The following is an 18,565-nucleotide window of genomic DNA, read 5'->3' on the forward strand; positions in this document are numbered from 1 at the left end:
CCTCAATGATCTGTTTTGGATCCAGTTCTATTCACAGTTTATACAAATAGTTTATCATCTCTACTTGAAGCACATGATGTGTCCTATCATTTTATGGCTGATGATACTCAGCTTTACATTAAGATGACAGACATGGGTGTGGGAAATAACTCTGTCTTGTGCAACATTTGTGATACGTGGGTGTATAACATATCTAGTGGTATCTGAGGTAGACTGCAAGATAATGCTGATTTTGTGTGTGTGGTGTGTCGGGGAGAGCATAAAGAGATTATCAAACGTGAAAGCATTGATCATGTTGGCAAGTCTCTTCAGTGTGTGGAAGACTTCTTTTGGGGGGACATGTTATGTGCTGGAGGTGAGGCTGGAGCTAGCTCTGGGGCTGGGGGGTAAGGGAGGTTGAAGAAAGTTCAGAGAGCTGTTGCGCTAAGGGATCTTTGTATGTAGAATGTGTCAGGAGTGTAATGCTGTATGGCAGTGAGAGCTGGGCAGTAAAGAATGAGGATATCCATAGGCTCAAACACACAGAAGTGAATATTACTGTATCAGATCGTTGTGTAGTGTGCATCCTTGAATGCGAGGCCTAGGGGTGTTAGGATTATGATTTAAGAGTAGAGAGGAAGGATGGGACTGGATTATATCAGTGTTGTGATGAGGGATAGACTGAGATGGTTTTGGCATTTTAAGAGGATGACAACTGGGTATGGAAGGTGAGAAGTGTGAACATTGGGGATAGGGTTGCAAGGGGCAGACCTAACAAGATCTGGGATGAGGTCTCAGAGTGTGACCTCAGGGATAAGGGACTGAACAAGGAGGCTGCCAGAGGCTGAGCAGCATGGAGAGCTGCAATTAGAAGACCAAGGCCGATGCATGATCTCGCTACAGCCACAAGTCTAGTCCCAACACAGCAGTCAGAAAGGCCAACTTAAATTCTAAAATCCCCCATCCACCATCATATCTCAAGTACCATCTCACTTTCAACTTACACCTAAACTCTATAAGGGTATTAAGCCCTTTGAACTTACTTCACCTAAAACAGAACATAAGCACTGCAAATTGACAAAAAATATAAGATCAATCTGTCAATTTCATTCCAATTATTGTCCAACAAAACTGGATTTAAAAGTAACAAAATTTCAAATACTGTACAGGCATTCCCCGCTATATGACCAACTACTATACGATACCCCACCATAGCTAAACATCCTTCAGTTAAACATATATGGCATAAATGCCAAAAAACAAGAACGCACAATTCATCAAACAAAAAAACATACACAGCACCATCTTACAAGAAACAAAACTACACAGAACACAGAAAACACCAACAGTTCACAACTTTACCACCATTCGACAAGACTGGGCCAATGGCGGTGGCGGTGGACTCATCACCCTGGTACACAAATCTATCAACTTTTCAGATACAAGCACACACACAAAGGCACTTCTCCCCCCACATGACACCACAACAGAAATCTATCTTTCTATATACCTAGGCTGCTTCCTCCAAGGAAATGGAGGTAGCTGAGACAGGATGACATACTCCTCATTTACTCATCCATTCAAACACATTCATTCGCATCTTAGCCCCAAAGGGGAGAACAGGCAGATCCTCACCGCACCACACCGCACAAGGGTAAACTGCGCAATGCAATCAGTGACATCTGCAGCAGGGCCCGACAGCAGAGCTGGCTTACCCCTGCCACATCATAATAGACCCATCCCCTTACCCGCACCTGACCTGACTAGCTGAGCAGACCAAATGCGGGAGATTATCCCCTCAGGGCTGCGTCATCACTTACTCATTCACAATTTCTCTCCATTTCTTTCTGTCACGCAAAGCCACTCTTCCTTGCTCAACAGACATCCCTCACGCATCCAGCGCTCTTTTCACACTGTCCATCCATCCTATTCGTGGTCTTCCTCTCAGCCTTACACCTCTCACAATCAGATCTAGTTATCTTTTTCACCAATCGCTCATTATGCATTCTCTCTATATGCCCAAACCATCGCAACACCCTCTGCTCAACTCTACCAGCCATCGCCCGAACAACTCCAGTTCTCCTTCGCACTTCATCATTTCGCACTCGATCCATACGCGTCACTCCACACATACTCCTCAGACACCTCATCTCAATTACATTCAAACTTTTCCTCTCTGCTACACCCATATTCCATGTTTCAGCCCCATATAACGCAGTCGGTACCACAACACCCTCATACAGCCTTCTCTTTACATCCATTCTAAGCAAACGACATCTAAACACTTTTTTCATTCCTCCCAGCACCTTTCCTACTTCATTTATTCTAAACTTCACTTCTGCATCTATTCTTCCATCCACAGCAACATGTGACCCTAGATATTTAAAACACTCTACCTCCTCAAGCAACTCGCCATTCAAAACTATATTCATCCCCCTACCATCTACCAACCTCGTATACTTCATCACTTTACTCTTATTCTCATTTACTTTCAATTTCCTCCTTTCACACACCCTTCCAAACTCCTCTACTAACTGTCTCAATCTCTCCTCTGAATCAGCCACCAGTGCAGTATCATCTGCAAACAGCAGCTGCTTCAGATTCCACTCTCCACCATCAACATTCACCAGACTCAGACCTCCACCTAAAACTCTTGCATTCACCTCCCTTACAACACCATCCATGTAAATATTAAACAACCAAGGCGACATCACACATCCCTGTTGCAGCCCCACTCTCACAGGAAACCAATCACTCACAGCAATTCCCACTCTTACACACGCTCTACTATTTACATGAACACTTTTCACCCCTTTTAGTAACCTACCATCAAGTCCATACAATCTTAAATCAGTCCACAAAGCCTCCCTATCAATTCTATCATACATTCATCATTCATCCATTCATTCATTGCCAGATGCCATGTATCCCAAATGGGGTGGCCAAGGGCTTAGAGTTAACTGTTTTACAGGGAGGGGCACTAATCCTCCACCAACCCCACTTGACACGTAGGGATGCCAACAGCATCTGGTGTTTCCAGGCGGTCACCCATCCAAGTACTAACCAGACCCAACGTTGTTTAACTTCGCTGATCGGACGGGAAGCGGTGTACTCAACGTGGTATGGCCGTTGGCCATACGCTTTCTCTAAATCCATAAATGCCCAAAACACATCCTTGCCTTTCGCTAAATACTTTTCACACACTTGTCTCACAGCAAACACCTGATCAACGCATCCCCTCCCTCTCCTAAAGCCACATTGCTCATCACCAATCACTCCCTCTGTACCCTCTCTAACTCTCATAATTAACACTCTGCCATACACCTTACCTACAACACTCAACAGACTTATACCCCTAAAGCTAGTACATTCATACTTATCACCCTTGCCTTTATACAAAGGGACCACACAAGCACTTGCCCAGTCAATTGGCACCATAACTTTCACAAAGCACACATTCAACAATCTTACTAACCAGTCAACAATAGTCACTCCACCACCCTTCAGGCATTCCACAGTACACCCATCCATACCTGCAGCTTTCCCTGTTTTCATCTCCTTTACTGCCTTCTCCACTTCCTCCTTCGTGATCAAAGAATCATTCAACTCTCCCAACACATTTATTCCTTGCACCCTTCCATCCGCCACAATCTCAGCCACCCTTTCCTCCTCTACATTTAACAATCTTTCAAAATACTCTGCCCATCTCTTCCTTACTGCATCCATCTGAATTAACATCCTTCCATCCTCTGCTTTTACTCGTTCTTCCTTCCCAGACTCTCCCTTTCGCACCCTTTTCACCTCCTTCCAAAACATTTTCTTATTCTGTTGAAAATTCTCTGTCAGTCGCCTACCCCACCTCTCATCTGCTGCCACTTTAGCAGAAATACAGTAAATTAAAATACGCACTGGTAACAAATCGCATACAACAATAGCCAACACATACATTCTCCCCCCAATCGTCCCCCACAGTACCACACAATTACTCTCCACAAATACACCACATCACTAACATACCCAACATCATCCTGGGTGGTGATTTCAACACCAAGGCATTGGCCTGGCAGGTAAACAACCCTGACACAGAGATAGGGATGGTACTACAATCCCAGACAGATCACCTTTTCATACTGAACAATCTCCATCAACATACCCATATCCCACACCAAGCCCGCTTCCTCCCATTATCGCCAGACATCACCTTCTGCTCCCCAAACCTCGCCCCCACTACATCATGGAGAGTGGTCAAAACCATTGGATCTGATCACCTCCAAATCATCATCACTACCAAAATCAGAATCATCCCAGCAGGCCACAAACACACATACACTAATTATAAGAGAGCCAAGTGAGAGGCCTTCACAACTGAAACAGAATAATATTTCGAAACACTGAACAGTACACCCATCACAAACATAAACACTGCTGTGCACACTTTCAATACAATTATACAAAACGCAAACAAAGGACACATCCCTAGCGGCAACAGAAAGAGACACAATCCCAACCTCACACCAGGAATTCAAGGCCTCATCAGTCAACGGGACACACTGTGACACTCCCCAACACCCTGTACACAAGACACCATACAACAAATACAACAACTCAACACTCAAATAAACAATAAGATATCAGAACAGCAAACACTACACTGGAATAATTATCTCCAAACACTTGACCAAAAAACAAACATCAGCAAACTCTACAAAACACTAAACAGCATCACACTCTCCAGCAGCAACACTACACAATCACATGCTGCCATCACAACAACAGACACCATATCTTCAAACAAACAAGCAAACACATCACTTTTCACATGTCAGCCATCTAAACCCCCATCGTGACGACCGACATATTATCCAACATAAGAGACAGTTCTCCACAGACCCAGACTACAATACCTTTCACTTACAACCTGACGAAGCACATCATTAGCAACCTTAAGCACTCATCTGCCTGTGCACAGAACAACATAAGCAACATTCACCTTGAACACCTTGGACCACAAGGCATACAAGCACTCACCAACATATTAATCTACAGCTACTCACACAACACAATACCCAACATCTGGAAGCATGGCATTATCATCACTATCCCTAAACCCAACAAAAACCCCACATTACCTTCCTCACATCGCCCCATCACACTCCTCTACACCCCCTCTAAAGTTACTGAATGACTGATACAACATCCCCCTAACCCAATCACAATATGGCTTTAGGCCACTACACTCCACAAACACTCTTCTGACAGACCTTACACAGAGAGTTTTTGATGGCATGAATTCAGCTAGGCCACCACACAGAACACTCCTAGTCACACATCAGCAATGCTTTTGATGCCATCCCTCGCCACAACCTTACAAACAAAATACTCTACACAAACATGCACAATAACACAAAAAGATGCTTGGCAAACTACTGTACTTAGCAGGCAGATGTGCACATGTAACATTTGTCAGTCAGTCATCAAACATCAGAAACTTCACAAATGGTGTCCCCCAAGGATCTGTTTTGTCCCCTACACTCTATAACCTATACATGCATGACATATCCACACCCCACACACCAAAGATACATATAGCTTCCTATGCAGATGATATAACACTTACATGTACACACCAAAATGCAAACACAGCTGCACACATCCTCCAACCTTACCTCAACACACTACATGAATGGTTCACCACAAACAGGCTCAAAATAGCCCCAGCCAAATCTACAGTGACCCTTCTCACAAACTGGACAGCAGAGCATAGTCACATTCCACACCTCACCATAAACAACACTCCCCTACCACACACACACACACACACACACACACACAATGTAAACACTGTGGATTAGATACTAAAAAATGCAAAGAATCTTATGGAAAAAGAGGAGCTCAAAAATGTGGATAAAAAGATGCCTAACACAAGAGGAACTGGAATTACTGAAAGAGAAGAGGGAGGAAGCAAAAGCAAAAAATGAGGGACGATCAGAAGAGGAGAAGAACACTTTTTTTTTTACAAAGTAATAGGATTGCAGGTACGAAAGTGGTACACAAACAGGAGGGAATAAAAAGGAGGAAGGTAGTAGAATCACGTCATGACAAGTATATAAACAAGATGATAAATTTGATGTACTCAAATGTGGATGGAATGGTATCTAAATTACTAGAGATGAATGATTATGTCAGAGAAAATGAACCACAAATAATATGCCTAACTGAAACAAAATTAACACCAAGGATATCCAATGACATACTAAACTTAGAGGAATACAATATATGGAGAAGAGACAGAAATTTAAAACAAGGAGGAGGAATTACAATATTAACTAAGAAAAACCTAGAAGTCAATGAAATAAAACTAGATATACCATCACAAGTAGAACTGATTGCAGTAGAGATCAACACATCTGAAGGGAAAGTAATTGCAGCCAATTACATGCCACCCAGATCAGACACATGGGAAAGAGACGAATATGAGGACCTGGCAGAGAGTACAATTCAGAGTTTAAGATCATTACTACATAAAATGGAAGAGAAATCGGAAAGAATTGTACTAACTAGAGATTTTAATACAAATATAAATTGGAATACTCTAGATATAATTAGCCAAGAAAGCTGTTGCGACCAAAAGCTCCTGGATCTCGTAAAAGAGTTCTTCCTAACGCAACATGTGAGAGAAACCACCAGAAAAAGAGGACTCGATGTACCTTCAATGCTAGATCTAATATTTACTAGACAAGAAAATGACACTGACAGTTTAATATATCACCCTCCACTCGGCAAATGCAATCATGCAGTACTAAATTACAACTTCAGGATAGCATATGACATAGTTAACACTAATGAAAGTTACAAAAAGAGCCTAAACTATAAAAAGGGAAATTATCAAGACCTAAAGAAGTATTTCTTAGAAGTTGATTGGGAAAATGAGCTTAGAGGACAAGATTTAAATGCTGTATATAAAAAATTCTGTGAATTTTATGAAATAGGAGTCCAGAAGTACATCCCACAGCACAAAGAAGCAGATAAGAAAATACAGAAATGGTTCAATACAGAATGTAAAAAATCAAAATAATGAAGAGATTTGTTGTGGAATAGATACAGGAGACACAATAGTGAAAGGGCGTATAATAATTACAAACAGGCAAGAAACGATTACACAAGAATAAGGAGGGAAGCCCAAAAACAGTTTGAGGAGGATATAATAAATAAAAGTAGTGATCAACCGAAGCTGTTTTACAGCTACATCAGAAGCAAAACCAAAGTAAACGATATAATACAATCCATTACGGACGAGGGAATCACCTATACACAAGAGAAAGATATTTGTGAAGCGCTAAATAAGAATTTCCAATTAGTTTTTACAGAAGAAAACAATTTTGAGAGGGACTATGTGGAACATGCATGTCCACACACATTACCAGATATACAAATAGCAGAAAAAGTAATACAGGAAGAGTTAAGTAAATTAGACAGAGGAAAAGCAAGTGGTCCTGAAGAAATTTCATGTTGGGTACTACGAGAATGTGCAAAGGAGTTTAGTAAACCATTATTTTTAATTTTCAAGAAATCCTTGAGTCAAGGGAAACTACCTGATATTTGGAAGAAAGCAAATACTGTCCCCTTATTCAAGAAAGGAAATAGACAAAATCCACTCAACTACCAATCAGTATCACTGACCAGTGTTGTAAGCAAGATATTAGAAAAGCTTATAAGAATAGCTTGGGTAAATCATCTAGAAGAACACAGTATGATAACAGAAAGACAGTTTGGTTTCAGAAAAGGAAAATCATGTGTTACTAATCTGTTGAGCTACTATGACAGAGTAACAAACACAATACAGGAAAAAGAAGGATGGGTGGACAGTATCTATTTAGATTTCAAGAAAGCATTTGACACAGTACCACACCAAAGACTTTTATGGAAACTGTACCATCAAGGAGGAATTCGAGACAAACTGTTTTGTTGGATGCAAGATTTTCTCATAAAAAGAGAAATGAGAACAGTACTAAGGGGAAACTACTCATCATGGAAAGAAGTGACTAGTGGAGTACCACAGGGTTCAGTGCTGGCACCAATCATGTTTTTAGTGTATATAAATGATATAAACAGTAACACTGGAAATGGAAGCTATCTGAGTATGTTTGCAGATGATGCAAAAATACAAAGGATAATTACTAACACAGACTCTTGTAAAGAGCTACAAGAAGAATTAAATAAACTTCATGAATGGAGTAATACATGGCAAATGGAATTCAATGTGGACAAGTGTCATGTAATCAAGTTTGGTAAAAGCGGAAAAAGACCTGATTGGGATTATACGTTAGGAAATAAAACCCTATACACATCAGAAAGAGAGAAGGACCTAGGTGTGATTATCAATAACAGACTATCTCCGGATGACCACATCAGTGAGAAGGTACGGAACATGTATACACTGCTTGCAAATATGAGAATAGCATTCACATACATAAATGAAGACATGCTAAGAAGGATAATAACATCATTCATTAGACCAACCCTGGAATATGCATCAGTAGTCTGGAGTCCTCATCTCAAAAAACACATAGACAAGATGGAAAAAGTTCAAAGGGCCGCTACAAGATGGATACCAAGCTTAAGGGATCTAAGCTACGAAGAAAGACTAAATAAACTGAATCTACCAACACTATAGGAGAGAAGGAAAAGAGGTGACATGATAATGCTATATACGTGCATATCAGGGAAGGAGAAAATGGACATAAATGATTACTTAACATATGGGGAAGCATCAGCAAGAGGACACTGCAAAAAACTGCATAAGAAGAGAGGTGATAAAGACAAAAGGAAATTCAGTTTCCCAGACAGAGCAACTGATCAATGGAATGCACTACCGAATGAAATAGTGTGTGCCAATTCACAAATTTAAGGATATGTACGATAAATATGGTTTAAGACACGGGCCAGTATGAGCTTGACTCATTCCTGTAAAGATACAATTAGGTAAGAACAATTAGGTAAGAACACACACACACACACACACACACACACACACACACACACACACACACACACAAAATCCTTGGTGTAACATACAATACATAAATGTCATTTAAACAACACATCACAAACATTAAAAATAAAATAACACCAAGACTCAATGCCCAGAGGTCACTTGCCCACACAACATTTGGACACAACAAAGAAACCACCACCACACTATAGAAACAATGTGAACGTTCAGTGAGGAATTATGCAAGCTCTGCTTAGGCTCCTAACCTCACTAAAACACACTACAACACTCTACAGACCATACAGAACAAGGCCCTAAAAATAATCACAGGCTGCATACCTACTACACTGACAGACCACCTACATCAAGAAATCAAAGTCCTCAAAGTCAATCATCACCTAGACATGAGAGGCACCCAGATTCTTGCTGCAGCCTCCACAAATCCACAACATCCACTACACTACATGGCAGTACATCTACACACACCAAGGAACATCAAAACAACACCAAGCATACGATACCATACAAAATAATGTCATCTCTCCCTCGTCGCCCGCCTCAGATCAGCTTCCAAAAGCATATTCATACGCAAATCACTCACTGCTCCATTCAGTCACTTAGAGACAACACGCAGCTGCATGCACGGCCTCCTGATATCCACCCTTCTGAATCCTATCTCCCTCATGAGGACGGGGTCCACCTGGCCAGGCTGAGATGTGGACATCATCCAGCCCTCTTAAATTACCAGAAGAGGCTGGATGGCTTCATCACAGATGCCTGTCCAGGATGTAACACAGCACCCCATACTATTAAGCACATTATGCATGATTGCACTGCATACAATCACCTATGCCAACAACACAACACACACTCCTTGGGAGCTCTGTGGGAAAGCCCGGACTCGGCCATGGCCTTCCTTAGGGACTCAGGGCTGTTCGGCCAGACTGTCTAGGGAACAACTACTACTACTACCCCACCATAGCGATGTATAAAAAATGAATACCCCTCCCTGCCTATCGATGGCCAGTCCCCAGTTACCCAATGGGTTTTTTTCCATGTTTCTTTTTTTAACTGATTTTGATGATATTTTAGACTTAAATTTTGTTTAGATTGATTTATGAACTGTTTTTAGATTTAGATTAAGGTGTTTTAGTCACAGTTGGGGTGAACACTCATTTCTGCGTACAGTTAACTAAGTTTGATTTCTTTCTAGACTTATTTTTCATGATTTTCAGATATTAACCCTGTAAAACAAATAACTCAGAGTCCAATGGCCACCCCGTACGGGATTATGGCGTCTGGCAATAGATAGATAGATGGATTTTTGGGTTTGGGTGAGTTATATGCTGCTTTTAGGTTTAGTTTAGCTTGTTTTAAAGCTATCTGGGGGTTCAGGTGAACTAGAAACTTGTTTTTGGACTCATTTGGGTGAGTTTTGGACTTGGCTGGGGGGGGGGGGATCCCAAGGTTCTCCAATGCATCCCCATACGGTACTTTCTATAAAGCCCCCAATTAACGATACCCTGCTTCAACGATGGATTTTCCCAAAAGCATCCCATCATTTTAACGAGGACAGCCTGTACTGTACTTGATTTTCATTACCATTACACGATGTCTTCAAAGAATGCATGTCCACATTATCCGAATTAACACTTTCACTTCAGCTAAGGTCAACTGTCACATCACATTGTTACTGTGAGTCTTGTCAGTCCAGAGGATTTAGTTAAAAAATCATGCAATTTTCAGAGAGCCAGCCAGTATGTTAACTGTCTATGCACCCCCTTGGCTTTTCACACACACTGATATCATGCACTGACGTACATTCATAGCATATAACATTCAGTACATGTATTGTTATACAGTAGACGATTGATTTCCACCCACTGCAAATTGACTTACGACCCACAAACTAAGGGAGAGTTGTCTCTCTCTGCTTTGTTTCCACCTCTACCAACTGAATTTTTGGGGCAAGAAGTAACTGGCAACTCCTCTGGTGTTGGTGGGACATGGTGAAACACTCAGCACATCAGTGCTTGCCCAGAGGCGAGAGTGGGAGTACATGTTCCTGTCGCTCTAAGCTTGCACCTCCCTCGTTTTTTGTATGCATTACTGTTTACCCTGTTATTTTCCTAGAGTCGAGTTGTCATGCTTAGAAAGTACTGCTCAAGGGATGAGAGGGTCCATATCATTGCAGGATAATGACCCTATCAACACGATTTGTGAACGTGCTGGATGCACAAAGTCAACCGTCATGAAGATTCTTGCTGCAGCGCGCAGATGTCGTACCATAGCACAAGCATGGCAGTGGAAAGAAGAGTAAGGCTTCCAGAGGTACAGATACACTTCTGAAGAGGGAAGTAATCAAGAATCCTCGACTGACAGCAGAAGAATTGAAGAGAATGCATCCCCCGCTGTTACAAGATGTCTCAATTCCAACTATCCAACACCGCTTGCAGAAGGAGATGGTTTGCCAAGCCACACCGCAGCCAAGAAACCGCTTCACACTGACCGCACAAAGAAGCAGCGCATTAAGTTTGCCAAGAAGCATGCACACTGGACACTGGATGAGTGGAGAAAAGTTATGTTTTCTGATGAAAGCACATTTCAAGTGTTCCAGGTGCATTCTGCCAAGGTTCATCACCCTGCCTCCCATGGTCGATATGACCCTGCTGCCGACTATTAACCCCTAAAAGACGGGCGTCCGCATATGCTGTCCAAGGGTACTAGGGCCAAAAAGACGGATGTCCTCGTATGTAGTCACCCCCCCATCCCCCCAAACCCACCCCACCCCCCTACCACCACACCCACATACCATCCGCCACCCACCCCCACACTCACCCACCACCCCAACCCCCTGTCCTCCCCCCACAACCCTCACCACCCCATCCCCAAACCCCCACTGCCCCCAACTCCCCCCACCATCCCCCCAATACCCTGCACAGCCCCCTACCACCCTAAACCCCCACTCTCCCACCACCCCTACTCTCCCACCACCCCTACTCTCCCCGAAACCCCCCAATCCCCCAACCGCTACCCCCCCACTCCCCCACCATCACCCCCCACCCCCCCACCATCCACCACCCTCTATCCCCCACCCCCTACTGCCCTTCCCCTATCCATCTCCACTCCCCCCCATACCCCCCAAACAACGCCACCCCTCAAATCCGCACCGCCACCCCCACCCTTTTCCCTCCCACCCCTCTCCCAACCCCCCACTTACCACCCCCACCCATCACCCCCACCCCCACCTCCCCCAAGCACCCAGTCCCCAACCCTGCACCACCCCACAACCCCCATACCCCTCCACACCTCCCCCCCAGCAAATCCCCCACCATATTGCACCCGCCGATTATGCCCGTCCTGAACGTATGTCAAAACATTACGATGCCCATCTTTTGGAGGTTAAGTACCCACAATCAGTAATGGTATGGGGGTGTTTCTCAGATGAAATGGGAAGGAGAGGCCTCTACTTTCTTCCTAAGAACTTGATGATGAATAGTGGCCAGTACAATCAAGTTCTGAAAGATCACTTGTTAAACTTTTTTGCTATTCGTAGGTGCAACTTTTTCGTGCATGATTCAGCTCCATGTCACAAGTCAAGAAAGGTGACAAAATGGCTTCAGGATAATTGGATTGAGGTCCTCGACTGCCCTGGCAACAGTCCAGATCTAAATCTGATAGAAACTGCTGGGCAAAGATGAAGAAAATCATGGCAAAGACAAAGACACCCAATCTGGACAACCTCAAGACTGAACTGACAAATGTTTGGGGTAAAGAAATGTCTTTGGATTACTTTAGAGATCTAAGTGATTCCAATGCAGAACGCATCCAATTGGTCCCGAAAAACAAGGGAAACATGATTATATATTAATGAATGGCATTTCAATCACTGTGATATACTGTGATTTCTGTGTTTTTTAATACCTTGTGGGGGGAGGTCCTAAGTCAATTTGTGGTAGCTGTAAAGAACTAATTCAGCCAACCTTTATTCCATTACGTTGAATTCTCCGCTAAATCAAGCTCCATAACCAAAGTTCAATACAGGGAGGTCCCGAAGATATGAGCAGTTAGGTTCCATTTGACACAGTCGTATAATGAATTCTCGTATAACGAAACACATAATTAATGGTAAAATATTGGCTGGGTTCAAGGACCCCATCAAAGGCAAGTTTTCAAGCTAAAATATACAATACCATTTTTTTTTTTTTTTTTTTTTTTTTAATAACAGAACAGAGGAAGGAAAAACAAATGAGTAAAAAAAAAAAAATAATCCATACACCAGATTACTGGTGTCCTCTGTTCATAAAATATCTGTAACAATTAGACTTGAACAGTTGTGGGTTGAAATTTTGAGGGAAACAACTCTGGGGAGGCGAGTTCAAGAGAGATGCAGCTCGGGGAATGAAAGAATTCTGATAGGCAGAAGTTCTACAATATGGCTGAGTGACATTCCAGTCATGAGCGCTACCAGATGCCCGTGTAGCACGAGAGAAAGCATGGAGAGGTGGCACCATGGACACACCTTCGTCCGAGCATTTGTCAAAAAAATATCTGTAAAATAATGCAAGGGAGGCAACATTCCTTCTTACTTGCAGGGGAGGTAGTTTATATGTAATGGCAGTGTTGTTAGTGATTCCAACAGCTTTGTTCTGAATTTTGTCTACTGTAGTTGTCTTAATGCAACCTCTCCACAACCAATCCACAAGGGTGAGCAATATTCAAGCTGAGAGCGCACATGACTTATAAATTATAGCTAACTGCTCATCGGCGAAGAAGTTACGGACTCTGCAACAAACATATCTATATTACTGAACTGTAGAGAAAGCAACCTGAAAGAGCAAACAGGATGCAAACAACATGACTGAACATTGATTAAAAATATAAAACATGCATAACACTCATCTACAGGTGGTAATGTTGTGTTGGAGGTGGGAAGCTGGCGGTATCAGCTGCCAGCTGAGCAGCACTGCCAGATTCCCAAACCCATAATATCGTACCTGGCACATTAAAATTATCGTTTTTTTATCAAAATTATCGCACTCATAAACAAAGGCATTTCTTCACATAAATCAGTAATTACTATGGAATTAGGATGTTTATATGTGAAGTGATTAATTAACGTTACTGAATTTGTTAACTGTTAAGTACCTACCAGATATAATACTGGTTATAGTAAGAGTTACTAAATCCTTCTGTTGAACTAGTTTTACAGTAGACTTGTTAATTTTGCAACCCTCAATTTATTTTTCAGATTATGAAATTATGAAAGTTATCACATTATCGCATGCATGCTATCACATATCACAAAGTGTGCCAAAATATCGCATTTTGCGATAATTATCGCACGTCTGGCAATGCGGCAGCTGAGCAGTCCCACTAATTCTCTCCAAGGTTGAGAGAAAATGGCAGTGACTGCGTTTGCTGGGATGACTGAGTTAGAACCCTCCCAATTCACCCCAGACTGAAAGTCGTATCATTGGATTTTCGAGATCGTATAACGAAAATAGTCCCTAATTTACCCAGGTCGTATCATCAGTTTCTCGTATATTGGGTGGCCGTATAACAGGACCTACCTGTATAAGGGAAACTTTTCCAGTATTTTGAGATATTTTTCACTAAATCCTTGAAGCCAACAGTCAAGCTGAGTTCCTGACAATGCGCACCCAAACCAAGCACACTACGCTAAGTCTCAATGCTACAGACAGCAGTCTGAACCCATTATCAATACCCCCATATGAATGCATTATTATGTACATGTTAACAATGATACAGACAGTACTAACTTGGTAATAAAATATGCACACATAAAGAACAAGGTGAGGATACTAGTGTACCAAATACAGAACAATCCCAGTTAACTTGGAAGCATGGAGAATTTACCTTCCCAGTTACAGATTTTTTCAGCATTTTTTATATTCAAATCAAATCTAAACATTGGCTATAATTATCACTGCTGCAAATACAATACTCACCATTCACATCAAGGGCCATACTAACAGATTCCATCTGAAAAACTGCCTCATAAACACACACAATGGACATAATGCACGTTCATGCAGTGTCTAACAGTACTGCAAAATGCCTAAGGTTACTCCATTCCGTTAACCACCGTATTATTCCTTATATGTACTGTACTCATAAAAATGGAAAAATAAACTAAAGAAGTAAAATCTTGAACATTTATTGTTGAACTGATGATATGGCAAGACTGCACTGTAGAATTATCACAACACCAGTGGCAAGTCAGGTTACGGCCCTGGCCCCGACTGTATATCTTCCCCACCTAACCGCCATCACTCCACCCCTCACCTGCCACTCAGCTGCTTTGCAGAAAATAAATTATATACTTTTGAAATGCAAGTAATAAAGCAAACCTTCATTCCTATCACATTTTTTTTTTTTTTAATCTCTGCCAGCACAAATGCATTCTAAGATTAAATTATGTGGTGCAAGTTAGAGTGGGTTCGTTGGGCAGAAAAACACACCAGTACCACATATGCCTTATTTGGTGTTCAATACATACTGTAGAAAACTGTAATACAGTAAACTAACTTTGAATGTGTATGAAGTAGCAGATGTTGCTACTGGGGTGTAACTGATGTTGCAACTAGGGGGTAGCAGAACTTGCCACTGTGGGTTCACCATACATGCTAGATGGTGACGTCATGTCACATTCCACCTCTCTGTCAAGATCTTGTTGTTCAAGATGTGCAAATGTGTTATATCCTGTGCAGAGGTGTAAGACTGCTGCTCTGCAAACTTGACTGCCTTCTCAAATGCTGCAATACCATCATGCCAAGATACCCTCTCCCCCACCGTCTCTTTGTCACTTTCTTCTTCCCGTGGCGCCACGTAGGATTTCCCACAATTCACTACTGCATCAATAACAGCATTTGTGCCCATTGTGTGTATTACGAGTGTATCCTCATCAATTTCTAATCACTCTTACAGTTTTCTATCTATCTATCTATCTATTACCAGACGCCTTAATCCCATAAGGGGTGGCCACAAACAAATCCCCTCTATGTCGCTCTGTCCCTCGCAATTTCACTGCCCTGCTTCCAGCTCACACCCCCCTCTCTCATATACCTCTCCACTCCATCCCTCCATCTCATCCTTGGCCTCCCCCTCCCTCTCCCCCCCTCTACTTCACTCACATACACTCTCCTCGTCAGTCTCTCGCTCTCCATCCTCTCCACGTGGCCAAACCACTCCAACGTGTTTCTCCTAATGCTTCCTATCACATCTACAGCCACACCATAACGCTCCTTCACTTCCTCGTTTGTCAGTCTGTCTCTCCATGTGACTCCACATGCTCCTCTCAAATAAATCATTCTTTCTTCTTCCAAATTAATCTTGCCAGAGGACATGGCATGATCAGTAATTTCTTTGCAAGTTTCCGTGGCAGTCTTGGTCACAGTTTTGAACCTGTCAAAATTATCCTCTTCATGTGAATCTGTTGTTCGAAACATAGCGAGGGGCCAGAGCTTACACCAACATTTTCACCAAGTTGAATCTTTCACCTGATTCCATGCACCTGAGATGGTATAGATGGCATCTTCCAGACTGAACTGCTTTTGAAAGTCAGTGAAAAGCAATCACTGGTCATCATCTTGCACATAAGTCATGCCTGTAAAGCATTTTCACATTTTTAATGACGCACTGGTCCATGGGTTGTATGCGACTGGTTACATTGAGAGGGAGATAGACTGTGAAAATGTTGCCACTTCTCAGCTGATCAGCCAGTGGATGAGCAGGACAAATGTCTAGAAGTAAGGCAATGCTGTCCTCTGGCATCATGACAAAACCACCAACGAAACAGTTCTGCATCCATCCATGCATTGCTCTAAGCTTTGTAATCAACTGGTAGATTTGTGATGCCTTTAATGCAGCAAGAGTTACTGTATTTACCTACAATGAATAACCTCGTGAGTGCCTGCTGCAATAGCAAATAACAGCATGGTAACAAGGTCCTTGTTTTTCTTAAACCCTTGTGCTTTCTTTTTGTTTCAAACACGCTAAAGTTGTTTAGGGTAAGCATCTCCACAACAAGCCCAATTCATCTGCATTTAAATCTGGTTTGCAATTATGTTCAGCCACAAGCCTGTTGAATTCTTCACAAAATTCTTCTGCTGATATGCTGTTTGCTAATTTGCTCTCTTGTGAAATGTCTAGTTTACGTATTCCACGCCTGTCTCTGAAACGATTTAACCATCCAACACTAAATTCACACTTGACATCTATATTCATTTTACTGTGAAACACTCTTGCTTTTTCTTATACAGGACCAAAAATAGGTGCTCCCTTAGATCTTTCTAAGCAAAACCACTCGTACACTGCTAGGTCTAGATCCTCCAATTTCGGTTGATGAAGAGTATGCCTTTTTTCAATGAACTTATTCGTCTCGCTTTTCATGAAAAATTCCTTGAGCCTGAGTGCTTGGGCCTTGATATCATAAACTTTGGAATTTCCTACATTATATTCAGTCATCAGTGTTTTATAAAGTTCACCTTTTCAAGTCTATTGCCTATGTCCAGCTTCTGTTTCAAGGTAAGCATGACGCGCTTACGTTTAGCTTGCTCTTTGGGTATTCTGGAGAGTAGAAATTATCGTCCATCAGAGCAACAGAACAGAGAGAGAGCTTGTTTACTGTCTGGTGGTAAAAGGCAGACTGGTGATTTGTGGAGGGTATGGAGGATGACTGAGTTACAGTAGGGGAAAGAGGGGGAGAGGAAGGCTGGTTAAGAGGATTAACTAGGGATTTACCTTGGCCGGAAATGCCTTCACCTCGCTATGTCTTCACCTTGCTTTGACCGACTTCACCCAGACTAACGTGACACGTAACTAACAGGTGGTTTGGTAGTCCATTCAAAGTGGCGCACAGTTATAATTTTACTGAAATTTTTACCAGCCCACGAATTTTCCTGGTTGTCTGATACCTGTGGTTGTCTGGAAACTGGATGGCTGGGATTGTACTGTACTGTAGTATAGTAAATAGGGATAGTTAACTACAGTAAGGCTTACCCCAAAAGTAGGGGTTCTGCACTTGTTGCAGAAATATGCCTGACACTGGTAGCCACACTGGCCCCCCCAAACCTGTGTCAGGTCTGGGAATGGATTAGTCACTGTCAGAGTCACTATCCATCAGCACTTGAGGTGGTACAGGGGTGACAAGAGGGGCTGGGGAGCATCGGGGATGGCACTCCATCTTAATTATTTCCAATTTCTGGCCAAGAGAAAGCCTCACTCTCTCCTCTTTTCCTGAACCTTAAGAATGGTTCATGAAAGCTTTGATTCACCAGAAAAAAAAACACAGATAACACCACAATGCCAAGGCAAAGCCGCACACATGCAGAGCAGTTATTTACAGCTGGGAAGCATGTGAAGGCTGCATGCTTGGTAGGGACATGTGGCAACACCGCATACTGCTGGTCAGGGGAGTGTTTCCAGTATGGGCTCGATGACACACTCAACTTATGGGACTTTTTCCGGTAATTAGGTGGTTCTTGGAACGGAATTATATTCATTTTTTAAAAATTCCTTTAAACTGGGAAAAAAAAAATACAAGAAAAAAAATGATTCCATTATCTTCGG

General features: G+C 42.3%; 1 protein-coding gene and 1 non-coding gene across 2 annotated transcripts in view; both read right to left on the reverse strand.

Annotated features, from left to right (window-relative positions):
* Positions 1–18,565, reverse strand: part of Cbl (E3 ubiquitin-protein ligase CBL) — a 472,746-nt gene that overhangs the window by 320,289 nt on the left and 133,892 nt on the right. The gene's annotated exons all lie outside the window — the stretch shown is intronic.
* LOC145408307 (5S ribosomal RNA) lies at positions 2,995–3,113 on the reverse strand. The gene has a single exon (XR_013898898.1). It is a non-coding gene; the product is annotated as a 5S ribosomal RNA (ribosomal RNA).

Source organism: Coenobita brevimanus, chromosome 76 (genome assembly GCF_032717465.1).
Source record: "Coenobita brevimanus isolate Jiangsu-jjx chromosome 76, ASM3271746v2, whole genome shotgun sequence".
Classification (NCBI taxonomy): Eukaryota; Metazoa; Arthropoda; class Malacostraca; order Decapoda; family Coenobitidae; genus Coenobita; species Coenobita brevimanus.